This window comes from Lactuca saligna, chromosome 8 (genome assembly GCF_052625555.1).
Source record: "Lactuca saligna cultivar CGN05327 chromosome 8, ASM5262555v1, whole genome shotgun sequence".
In the NCBI taxonomy this organism is placed as follows: Eukaryota; Viridiplantae; Streptophyta; class Magnoliopsida; order Asterales; family Asteraceae; genus Lactuca; species Lactuca saligna.
In genome coordinates, this window is record NC_136424.1 from 108515724 (window position 1) to 108527991 (window position 12268).

Genomic DNA, 12268 nt, shown 5'->3' on the forward strand with positions numbered 1-12268 from the left:
TACACAGGTTCATAGATCGGAGATGTAGGATTCCGAGTCGAAATCAGGGTTAATAATTGAGGAAAGAGAAAGTACACAGAAAGTGTGTTTGTGTGTGTGAGAGAATTCAAGCTTGCATCTTCTGATCAACACAAGGAAGACGATGTTATTAAGAGGGTAGATGAGACAACAACTCCGACCTTAGGGTTTCAAAGGGACTCAAGTTAATAGATCGGAGATGTAGGATTCCGAGTCGAAATCAGGGCTGAGAATTGAGGAAAGAGAAAGTACACAGAAAGTGTGCTTGTGTGTGAGAGAATTCAAGCCCTGCGTCTTCTGATCAACACAAGGAAGACGATGTTATTGAGAGGGAGGCTTGTTTTGCGAGACAGATCACAAAGAAGATCTGATGGTCGTTAAACCAGACCTAGGGCTTGTAAACTTGAGCATCTGTGGCGGTCTCCGTCGAGGTAAGGTTAGCCCAAGCTCGCCGGCTAAAAGAGATGAGTCGAGATCGTTGGTAGATGAGGTGAGTGTTGCAGAGCACTTCCATCTTGAAAAGAACCCTAGAATGATCCTTTCGATTTTTTGATAAAATAAATAGTCTGGAGGCGCGCTCAAGAATTATAAAGCGACATACTTACACAACACGCTTATTACGATTGGTGCCCTCCGTGTTTTTATTTTTATTTTTTTCTAACACAATTTGTAGGTCACGCAAAAATGCGCGCCCTAAATCCTTCAAAATTTCGATAGAGGACATTATATTTACGTCACGTGCTTTTACGTATCGTAGATTCGTGTCGGTCATAAATTGCGTGTCATTAAAGGCCTTTTTTCTAGTAGTGGTTGTTGATTATGTCTTCTAGCGGAGTATGGATGACGACCACAAACTCTTCTAGACAGTACAATGGAACGCTAGCAGGCTTGCAACTTGTAGGTGTTTGTGAACGATGTGTTCACCGGTGTACTCCATCCCCCTCATGGTTGCCTTAAGGACATTTATTGCTGAGGAATCCCTTTAGCATTAGTGTCCATCCCGATGTTGATTCTTAGTCTAGGTCCCTTATGATAGGTGTTTTAGGGACGTAATGTGAGGATAATGGGAATGGGTAATCGGGTTATTGTTGGTTGATGAAATTAATAAACTTATTTATTGTGTGTTGAAAACCATATGTGCTCACCAGGCTCCCAAGCCTGACCCACTCAGTTTCATATATATTACAGGTAGTGGCACTCGAGCATAGATGTGATGTTTTGGATGAGGGATTACGGATATAGGCCTGTAGATATGAAATAATGTATTATATTGTACTTTTATACTTTTGATCTGTATCAAACATGACATCCCGAGTCTTTTTTAATGAAATACATTTATACGGAAATGCTTTGATAAATCTTTATCATATTTTATTTTGGGAACAAATTCCGCAACACTTTTATGAAAAATATTACTCTGATTTTCAAACAAGCATAAACAAAATCATGATTCCTCTTGATTTTGGATGTTAACATACATTTATAAGGATTAACTAAGCCACATAACTGTTTTATAGTTTTTATTTATACCACATGTGTTTCCACATCAACAAAACCTATAGAATCCGATTAAAATGACCTAATGTGTACATATTAAAAAATTATAAGAGTTTATTTAAAAAAATAAAGACTAAATGTGTACATTTGGAAAAATAAGTTATCACAAGTCATTTTCCCTTTAAAATAATATGAAAACTAATTGTACCGAAACTACCCCTATATTCCTTTACATGTCCTCTTCTCCCTTCTTTCCTTAAGCGATATTTCTCCATCGATCCTATTTTCTATTTGCTTTTACTTGATTATTGTTACCTTGTTGTCGTGTCCCCTACCTCACAGTCAAAATCCATCATTGATGCTACGCGGCCCACGCCTTTGATCTACATTATCTCCACGTACGGGGAAGAAGAGTACAAGGTTGAACCAAATCTAACGAAATGGTTAAAATTACACTTAATCCACCCACCCCTAAAATTGGAAACAAATACAAATTTCTTACAGATTCCCTACATGAAGCTGAAGCGCAATCGAACGATGAACTAATAACCATCAATCATCAATAATCTAAGGGCCATCATGATAGATTTAGATTTACATAGATCTTACAGAAAATCGATAATCCACATAGTGTACTATTTACTTCCATAAACAATTAGTACATAGAAATTAAGAAACATCAGATGTCGAACTCTGTTTTTCTTCCAATGTTGGAAACAATCTGCAAAATTGCATCTGGCTGTACCCAACCCGTTCGCACCCCTTTATGTTTTTTAGACAAATATCAAAAGTCTTCACACTTAAACAATGATTTTAACGAGTTGCTTATGAGAAATTTAAGTTCGAATTCTTGATTTTTTGCCAACTAGAAAAAAAAATCTCCATTTGGAGTTTAAATGGGAGTGAAATATTATTATTCAGGAGAACACAATGGAATCTATGAGACAACAATAACAATGGTGTGAGGAAACCTAAGCTCCCTGATTAAGATGGTGTTTGGATATAGAAAAAAAAGAAGCTTATAGCTTATTGCTTATCCCTACCACTATGAGCTAAGTTTAATTGTTTGAAGAGAAAACACTAAAAATCAGGTAATTGCGGTGGGGAGAAGCTAAGTAAGCTAATTTCAATAAACATACCCCCTTATAGTTTAGTGCTTATTTTCAATTTGCAAAAACTGTTTTCTTTCAGCACTAATAAACTAATAAAAAATAAACTAATAAGTTATAAGTTAATTTATCCAAACACGCACTGAGGGTCGAGGCAAGAGGAAGAAAAAGATTTCGTATGCGAGAATGATGAGAGTGAAAAGGTAGTTTTGAGTTTTGACACTTTTGCTTTTATTTTTTCTTTAAATAATAAAATACAAATATTATATAAATAACTTTTAAAGTGCTATCATTGAATAAAGATTTTTGAAAACCACTATCCTTGGGTAAAAAACTCAAGGTTGTTAGTACATGAGTCCCGTAACGCCGAAACAAATCCTTACCATATTTAGCTCTACTTTTAAGCCATAAAACGTTCATGTCTTGATCTGGTAAGCTAAAGACCATTTCTTCACTTTGCTATCGAAGTATCATCAACCTGACACGAATCAATCACCAGTGTTAGATTCTATAGACAACCAAAAGTTGTGCAGTTTTTTCACACGTACAAAACACCACCCAAATATGTCCGTTTTACAGAGGTCGGGCTGTCTGGCGATTTTTTAAAATTGTTTCCAGGGTTTCAGATACCAGTGAATTCGAATGGCGCTATTACGGAAATTGCTGTATAAGAAGCCGCCCAATGGACTTGTCGATGTCTCTGAAAGAATATACGGTAATTATTTACCCTTCAATGGAGTATTTAGATTTATACGTGTATGTATGTAATACGATTACCTTTTCTGTTAAAACCTTTCTCCTTAAATCATCAATTCAATTCTATCAACGTTTAGATCCTACTTGCAATTTGGGAGTTTGAATCATTAGGTAGTTGAATTCCGGGTCAAAAAGTTGTATGTTTATTCATTTATCGTTCAGCTTTATTCTTCAAAACAAGTGTTGGATTATGAACTTGTGGTGTTATTGGATGCTTTAAAGCTCCAGTCAAAGGAAATAAAAAATACTACAAAGAATTGCTTGTATGTGGTCTCTGGACACATTAGTAAGTGAAACTATAGGATTGTTATTCATCATCCCTCCTACTATTAAACTTATGACAATTTCTAGAAGATTAGAAAATGCGTATACAACTCAATATATTTAAGATTAGAAAATGTTTCGATTTGTTTTGATGACACGCCCATTCGGTGTATAGTCTTTGACTCTTGTTTCAGAACTAAAACATGGGAACAAGAAGAATACAAAGCTTACGTGGGCAACATCATTAGTAAATTTCAAGAAACTTACCCTGAATCTTCAGTCATGATTTTCAATTTTCGGGAGGGAGATATAGCAAGCAAGATCCACACATTTTTATCACCATACTTTATTACTATAATGGACTACCCTCGGGACTATGAAGGTTGCCCTGTGTTGACAATAGAGGTGATCCACCATTTTCTTAAATCAAGTGAAAGCTGGCTCTCACTTGGACAACACAACATTGTGCTAATGCACTGTGAGGTTGGTGGTTGGCCTGTTTTGGCTTTCATGTTGGCTGCTCTTCTACTTCACAGAAAACATTACACTGCTGCAAATAGAGCCCTGGAGATGGTTTATAAGCGGGCACCACCTGATGTGTCAGTGTCACCACAGCTGATGTCACCATTGAATTCTTTAGCTTCTCAGTTGAGGTACTTACAGTATGTGTTAAAGAAAAATAATGATGATGAACAGTGGCCTCCAGCAGCCAAAGCACTTAAATTAGATTGTGTGATGATGAGAATGATTCCTGATTTTGATGGAAAAGGGGGTTGTTGTCCCATATTCCGGATATATGGACAGAATCCTTCGTTACAATTTGATAAAAGTTCTAAACTTCTTTTTTCAACCCCGAGAAGAAGTACAAATGTGCAATCTTACAATCAGGTATGCTATATATACCACTACCCTATCCAGATTATGTTATTTCCTGCTCTGATTATATATAAGTGGAAGTGTTTCTTGCCCTTATTAATTTTTGGGTTAGTGACATATATCATATATGCGTAACAAACTATATGATATTTATTCAATTGGTCATCTTTGATCTAATTGTGTTTTGCTAGAGCACTAAACATCGACTTTTATTTTTCTTTGTTGGCAACGTAACCTGTTGTAGCCAGTTTATTCAATTTGTTGTTACCATTTATGTGATCAACCGTTATATTTTTAGGGCCATGTTTCATTGTTTCTTATTCTTAAAGTTTATCAGTCCTGGTGATACCTTTCCCATGCATCACAGGCAGAAAGTGAAGTGGTCAAAATAGATATTAACTGCCATATTCAAGGTGACATTGTGCTGGAGTGTCTTAACTTGCATGATGACATGGCGGAGGAAGATATTATGTATAAGGCCATGTTCAACACAGCGTTCATCAAGTCAAATACTTTAGTGCTTAATCATGATGAAATCGACGTATCTTGGGACATTAAGGATCAGTTTTCTACAGACTTTGAAGCTGAGGTATTTTTCTTTACATTGCATTTTCGTTCTTTTTTGAACTTGTTAATTTGTTATATTCGAAACCTCACAACGTAAGCATTTTGTATTTAATTTCACACACATCATTATATCTGAGCGACTTTCATCATTATTGGATGAAGTTTTTTTTATCCGAATCGAACACGAAAGCTTCTATTGTTCGAGTAGATTTGTCTTCTTTTGAAGAAGAGGGACTCCCAATTGAAGCATTTGGTAAAGTTCAAGAAATGTTTAGCAGTGTGGATTTATCTTGTACATCGGCTTATGGAAAAATACAATTGGTAATAATTTATTTTTCTTTCTTGATTCAATGCAAAATCCATAACTGTACCCATGACTGAAAGTGGAATGACTTCACACATCTTAGTATGGAATATCCGTTGCTATTTCACACTTATTGCAGATTGATCATCAGCGGGCATATAACTGTGAAATCTTGCTTTCAAAGGTGAAGACACCAGTGCCTGAATTGATGGTAATCTCAAAACATTATGCATTTATTTCAAAATTAAGTTTTCTAATGAATGTTTTTAATACTTTAGTTGTACATGAAACTTAACAGGAACATGTCCTTAAGTTGGATGAATCAGCAATGAATGTTGTTGATCAGGTGGATAACCTTATACAGTGCTGTCCTACAAGGGAGGAGATGGAAATAATTAAGGTATATTTACAATATTCTACGTTACATTACATACCCATGTCTTTTATTTATACTATAACTTACGTTTTATATATATATGCTTAGGGCTATGAAGGAGATCCCGATAAGTTGGGCAAATGTGAACAGGTACATAATACCTGTCTTATGGATTTATAGTTTTATATCATTGAAATGTCAATGAAGTCAGGGACTGATATCTAAAAATTTAGCATCTGATTTTTTGTAACAGATCTTCATAGAGCTAATGAGATTTCCACGTTCGGAAGCTAAACTCATAGTTTACTCTTATAAGTTACAGTTTAGTACACAGGTCAGGAGATATTATATTTTTCTTTGCATTTCCTGTTTTCTTGTATTAACTTTACTGTGATTTTTACAAATTTAGGTTACAGAACTTAGGGATAAGCTAAGCATTTTATATTTATCAGTAGAACAGGCAAGTTATTAGTTATCTATCACTTTAATTATGCAGTTATTCCGTAAGAATAATATTGGATTAAATTTTACTTTTGTTATATATGTTGATGGTGGTTATATCAGCTTATTAGTTCTGTAAAGTTGAGGAGAGTCATGCAGACAATTGTTTCTCTTGGAAATGCTTTCAACCAGGGAACTGCAACAGGTTAGTTTTCTATTTTTATTTTTTTTAGAGTTAAAGAAATTACAACAGCATGGCTTTGTGTTTTAGGTGATGCTGTTGTGTTCAGATTGGACAGCCTCTTAAAACTTAACCAAACACGTGACAGGAGCAATAAGACGACTCTCATGCATTATCTTTATAAGGTAAGACTTTTTTTTTTTTTTTTTATTTGTTTGTTTTCTCTATATGTGTGTGTGGGTGGGTGTGTATTTTTTTCACTTTGTTTATTGTATCCATGTTGTGTGATGTTAGGTGCTTGCAGACAAACTGCCTGAACTTGTAGATTTTTCCAGGGAACTTGGCAGCTTGGAAGCTGCATCAAAGGTGATTTTTGTTGGATTCACATTTTTGATTCGACAGAGTTATGTTAGTTTCGTTTCTTTTGATTAAAATGATCAATTTATTCCAGATACAGCTAAAATTCTTGAAGGAAGAAATGTGTGCAGTGACAAAAGGACTAGAGAAAGTAGTCCAAGAAAAGAAATTATGTAAAAAAGATGGACATGTGTCTAAAAAATTTCGGAAGGTATGCACATAAAGTTGATAAGAGCCATAAATGGAACCTGTCAAAGGATATGGAATTTGGGGGAATTGGAATCCCAAAGAATTGCACTCTATCATGGGGCTGGCAAGAAATGTAATGGAATTCAACAACAATAATTGTATACAATGAGGGTATTTTGGTCCTTTATTAAAAATGAAATGGAATTGGATCCCTTCAGTTCTCAACGAGCTACGAAATCCATCTAACATGGAATGTGAATGATTCCTACAGACATGTATTTTCCATCTTTTTGACAACCAAACTTGTCCTTATTTATATTATGGGCTATCAATTACTTTCAACACGGTTTTAAGTTGATATATATGGAGGTTATTGGACTGGGACTGGTAGAGAGTTTGACTTTGACTTTAATTACTAACCTTAAATGTTATATTTTGGTTTTCCATGTTCAGTCTCTGAAAAAGTTTCTTGCTTCTGCGGAACCTGAAGTGAGGTCCCTAGCCATGTTTTACTCTAGGGTGGTAGGTATAACATGATTCCTTTAAATATAAAGATGCGTACAAGTATCCCAGTTTCTAACACTGCATTTTACTCAGACTTTTTGGGTGGATGTTTTAGTTAATTACTTTGGAGAAGACCCTAAAAAATGCCCATATGAAAAAGGTAATCAGTCATCAGAACAACTTACATTCATGATAATATCTTAATGTGTTAAAACTTCATTTACAAATTCGAAGTTGTGATATTTCTTTCAGTTGTTGGAACTTTGTGTTCGTTTGTGAGAATGTTTAATCAAGCCCATGATGAAAACTGCAAGCAGATATAGGCGGAGAAGAAGGCAGCCAGCAAACAAGAAAAGTTAAAGGGAGACGAATAAGAAGAATTAAAGGAAGCTGAACAAGATATGTTGTAAGAAGATCAATTAAAGGCGCACAACACGGGCTCAAAGTTATTAATCTTAGAAGTAAGTTGTTTAATTGTACTTTTAATTTACTAATAATATGTTCAGTGCGAAAAAGTTGCTCACCAAGGGAATATATATGCTCGGTGTAACCTTCTTCAAATTAATTATGTTCGGGTGCACCGGCCGCAACATATGTTTGATGTCGAGAACATATATTTTGTGCAAAAACGATTAATTAAGTGTAGATGAAAATGAAAATTTTATATATTAGCCAGTAAAATGATTTTTTTACAACTGAAACCAAAAGATTAACAAAACATCTACAAACAAAAAAAAGTTTATGCTTTTAGATCTTGTGTGATGTCTTTATGAATGGAACACATTAGTTTATGCTTTGAGAATAAAGTAGGCATGGCTATATTGGAATATGACATTGCGTGTGAAAGAATGTGTAGGATGATAATTATCTAAAGAAAATGGTACCACATTTGGGTTAAAAAATCTTGTTTATATAATAACCAATTAAGTATAGTTCATTATTGTCATTGACATGGATAAGAAGTCGAAGAGACAGTTAATATTTCCAATGAAAGTAATATGAGTAATAAATATATCAGGAGGTTAGGGTTAATTGATTTGTAATAAATGTAGCAAACATAAAAGAGAAGGGGCTGTATGCCATGGCCTACAAGAACATCGAGCTTTAGTGGTGATGTCTGTTGCCGCTAAAGGTGAAGAATGTCGCTGCTAATACCTTTAGTGGCCACACGTCACCGTTAAGGTCACCAATGTTGGTTTAATGCTACCGCGCCAGATGTTGCTTCTATTGCTGTACATCGTCTCTAATTCCTATGTCACCACTAATGCATTTTGTTGCCACTAATGCCTGTTGTAGCCAATAATTGTGTTTTTTATCTTTTGGTTTTTGAAACCGCACCTTCCAACTACAGAAACAACATTACAAAAATATAAAAGCTACTATGAAATATTAACTGTAGAAAAATAGATCCAAACATTAAAATATTACAATACATCTCAAAATATTAATCCCCTAGGCACGGACATGTGCCTCCTTCTCGTCCGGTCACGTTGTTCGCATCTTTGCGAATTCGGCGTCAAAGTATACGTCGTGCATGGCATGCACAAGTTTAATGGATTTGTAAAATCCATAACTCTTGCGCACGAGCTTCATTTTTCACCCTATTAATACACACGCGATGGGCTCGATGAGTACTCCAACTTTTCTTTTGATTTATTTAGTTGATTCTAACCTTTCTTTTTACCTGACACTTTGTCGTTAGGAGGGGTTATTCTAAAATGATTCTTAAAAAAATCATAACTCTCACATTTTCCTTTTTATGGTTTGTGCTAATACTCAACGAATATCCCGTAACTTTTTACGTGCAAGTTTTTTTGCATGGTTGTATATTTTATAAAGTTCATATATCACTCATATGAAGTCCGATTTTTACTAAATTTATATTTATGGAATCACCATGATGAGTACTTTATGGATATGTCATCATATATATATATACACACACACACACACTAGTGGTGTGCCTACACAAAGCGGCAACGACAAATAGTTTCTTTCAACAATTTAATTTTCATCTAAAAAACATGTTATATTTCTAGGAACACATGTACTGTCATCAGACGGTTTTGTGGTAACAAATAGTACCAAGACGATGCAGTAGTGACAATTATCTTCTTTTTGATATTAGTTCCCTTTTGTTTGACAATGAATAGTATTTTATTGAGTAATTTCCTATTGAAAAATATTCTATTTTAGTATATAACTTTTTATTTACGCCTTTTTGATTTTCTATTGGGAAAGGTCTTCACCAGATTTTGATTTTTGGCAAAAACGAAAAAAAAAAACCAAATTTTGAATATGTTTGATTTGAAATCGATTTCAGTTAAATTTTATTTTTGGAGTTTTCGGTTCCAGACCAAAAAATTCTCGCAGCTACAAAAAAAATAAACCACATGCAAACATTGTTTTTGGTTGATTTTACATTTTTTGGGTGAGTACATAAATGATGTCGTTTTTCTCAAAGCAAAAAACGTTACCTTTTTTTTTTATTATAGAATTCCTTTCTAATCAAAACGTTATATTTTTGAAATATGTCTAATTATTGCATTGTAGTTTGAGTAAGTGAAGTTGTATGATTAAAAAACGTTCAATGTCATTTTTTAATGAAATATATCTAATTATAGAATTCCCGAAGCCATATCACTTTTACCAAACCATGCTTTTATGTATCATTTTTCCAACATCAATAAGAGTATACACTCAAACATTTATGTTGACAATAAAAATAGTTTATGGAATTACAAGAAAATTAAAGGCCGATAAGTATTGTAATCCTTAATGCATATTTTATTTTCTGCAACATGTTACATGTTACCACAACATCTCAATATACAATAAATCTTCATAAAATAGTTGCAACACTTAGGCATACTTATTGGTGTTGAATTGGCAAACCAAGTTTTTATCCTCTCAATAGTAATCATATTGTTTTACGTAACAAATATATAAGGAACACATATAATAGGCATACATAAAATTTAATCATCAAGATACTTTATATCTATATGTAAGTTGAAATTAACTATGCACTCACTTGTCAAAGTGAATGACTTGAACTTTGGGTAACACTTCACTTCAACACTTAGTTTTTTCTTTGATGTGACTTAGTCTTAGTCTAATATTCCTGATGGCCAATAATAATCTAGATTCCTCAACAATTCCAATGTTACATCAAGATCTATCAAGTAAGGAGCAACCATGTAAAATCATATCAGAGGTATAGTCCATTTGGTATACATGAGAGTATACTGTTTGAAAATCCTACTTTAAACACATCACTAAATCTAGCTTAGACATCAACCCCGTAAGTAGATCAATAAATATAATGGCTTAGAATAAGTGATAAATCTTATTTATAAATTCATAACAACGACTATGAATATAAATACAAGTTACAATGAAAACCATATAAGTGCAGCTTAACTTATATAGATTTTCCCGACAAAAGTCTTAAAATTGCATTGGTAGTTTTCAGGCTCTCACGGACCTCAGAGCTTTGCTAAAAATTATATTTAAAGAATTTTTCTAGCCAAATGGAGAGAAATTTAGGAGAGAATGTTTGGAGAAGTGTGGAGAATTGAAGGAGACTTGAAAATAATTTATTAGGGATTTTTCGGTTTGTGCATCGCACCTTGACAAGGAGCACGCCACGCTCTAGCATGGTCGACAATCCATTCTCCTAAAAACGGACATATGTCGGCTATCCAATTGTGCTACGTGGCAGAAGGGGTAGGTGTCACACCCCCAAACCAGACGGCGGAAACGTCCGGGGGCTGTCGTAACTCAATTGAATACCATCACAATGAATATACATGAAACATAACATTATACACCACCAACATTTGGAATGATACAACTGGTAGCGTTTACATCCATTACATTGTTCCAGAACATTACATTCTCAAAAATAACTGTTCGATACTAAATTAAACCACAGCAAAATGTCATAGAGTACAATTCATCCTTCACTTTATCTGTTACCTGAGAATACAAGTATTTTGAAAAACGTCAACATATGAAATGTTGGTGAGTTCATAAGTAATGTTTGAAATCCAATGTTTGTAATGTGTTGAAAAACCACCAGAAAATCCGATATTTTCTGAAAATAGTATAGTCAAAAAGGTGTGAAGATCCATAGGTATGCTTGTTTGTTTCTATACTTGTAAAAATTGTTCATTTAAAATTGTGTGCATTCCGAATCCGTATGTATTGAAATACCCTAGGAAAACCCGATGTTTTCCTAATTCTTTGAATTACATGAATGTACATTGAAACAATTGCAACGCGTGAAATTATCAGTACTATGCGACGTTGGATTATTTTTGAGCATGATTATTTGCTACAAACACACGTTACACAAACGACTAGTCTATAGCAATACTAACGATCCCGTAGGCGTCGTCCGTAGTAATCACGTTATCCAACCGCCCTGACTACGTGTAGTCCCACACCCGAAGAGAACGAGGACACGAAGGCCTCGATGACTCCATTAGCCGGTTGGGGATAAAAAGGTACGAGGGGTCCCAGACCCGCCTCGCATGAAAAGGTAGACTCTACTAGCAATACCAAAGGACCCTTTGGGACCAGTAGTATACAAGCCATTGAAAGTCCTTTTACGTTATGTCGGATCGGTAAAACCCAACACTTCGTAAGATAGAGGTCTTCGGGCCTTAAGATCAGGTCATTGGGCTAGCTAGGCTCAACAAACAAGATTTTACACTTTTGGGGCCCAAAGATGGTGCGTAGACGTCTGTGCACACTCGCATGTATATTGAATTCCCAAACGTTATTAGTTATGAATCGTAATGTCGTAGTGTCATAGTGTCGTC

At 34.6% G+C, this 12268-nt stretch overlaps 1 pseudogene; it reads left to right on the plus strand.

Moving 5' to 3' along the window:
• Positions 1–3064: 3064 nt before the first annotated feature.
• Positions 3065–7813, plus strand: LOC145009994 (formin-like protein 18; annotated as a pseudogene).
• The last annotated feature ends 4455 nt before the right edge of the window (positions 7814–12268 follow it).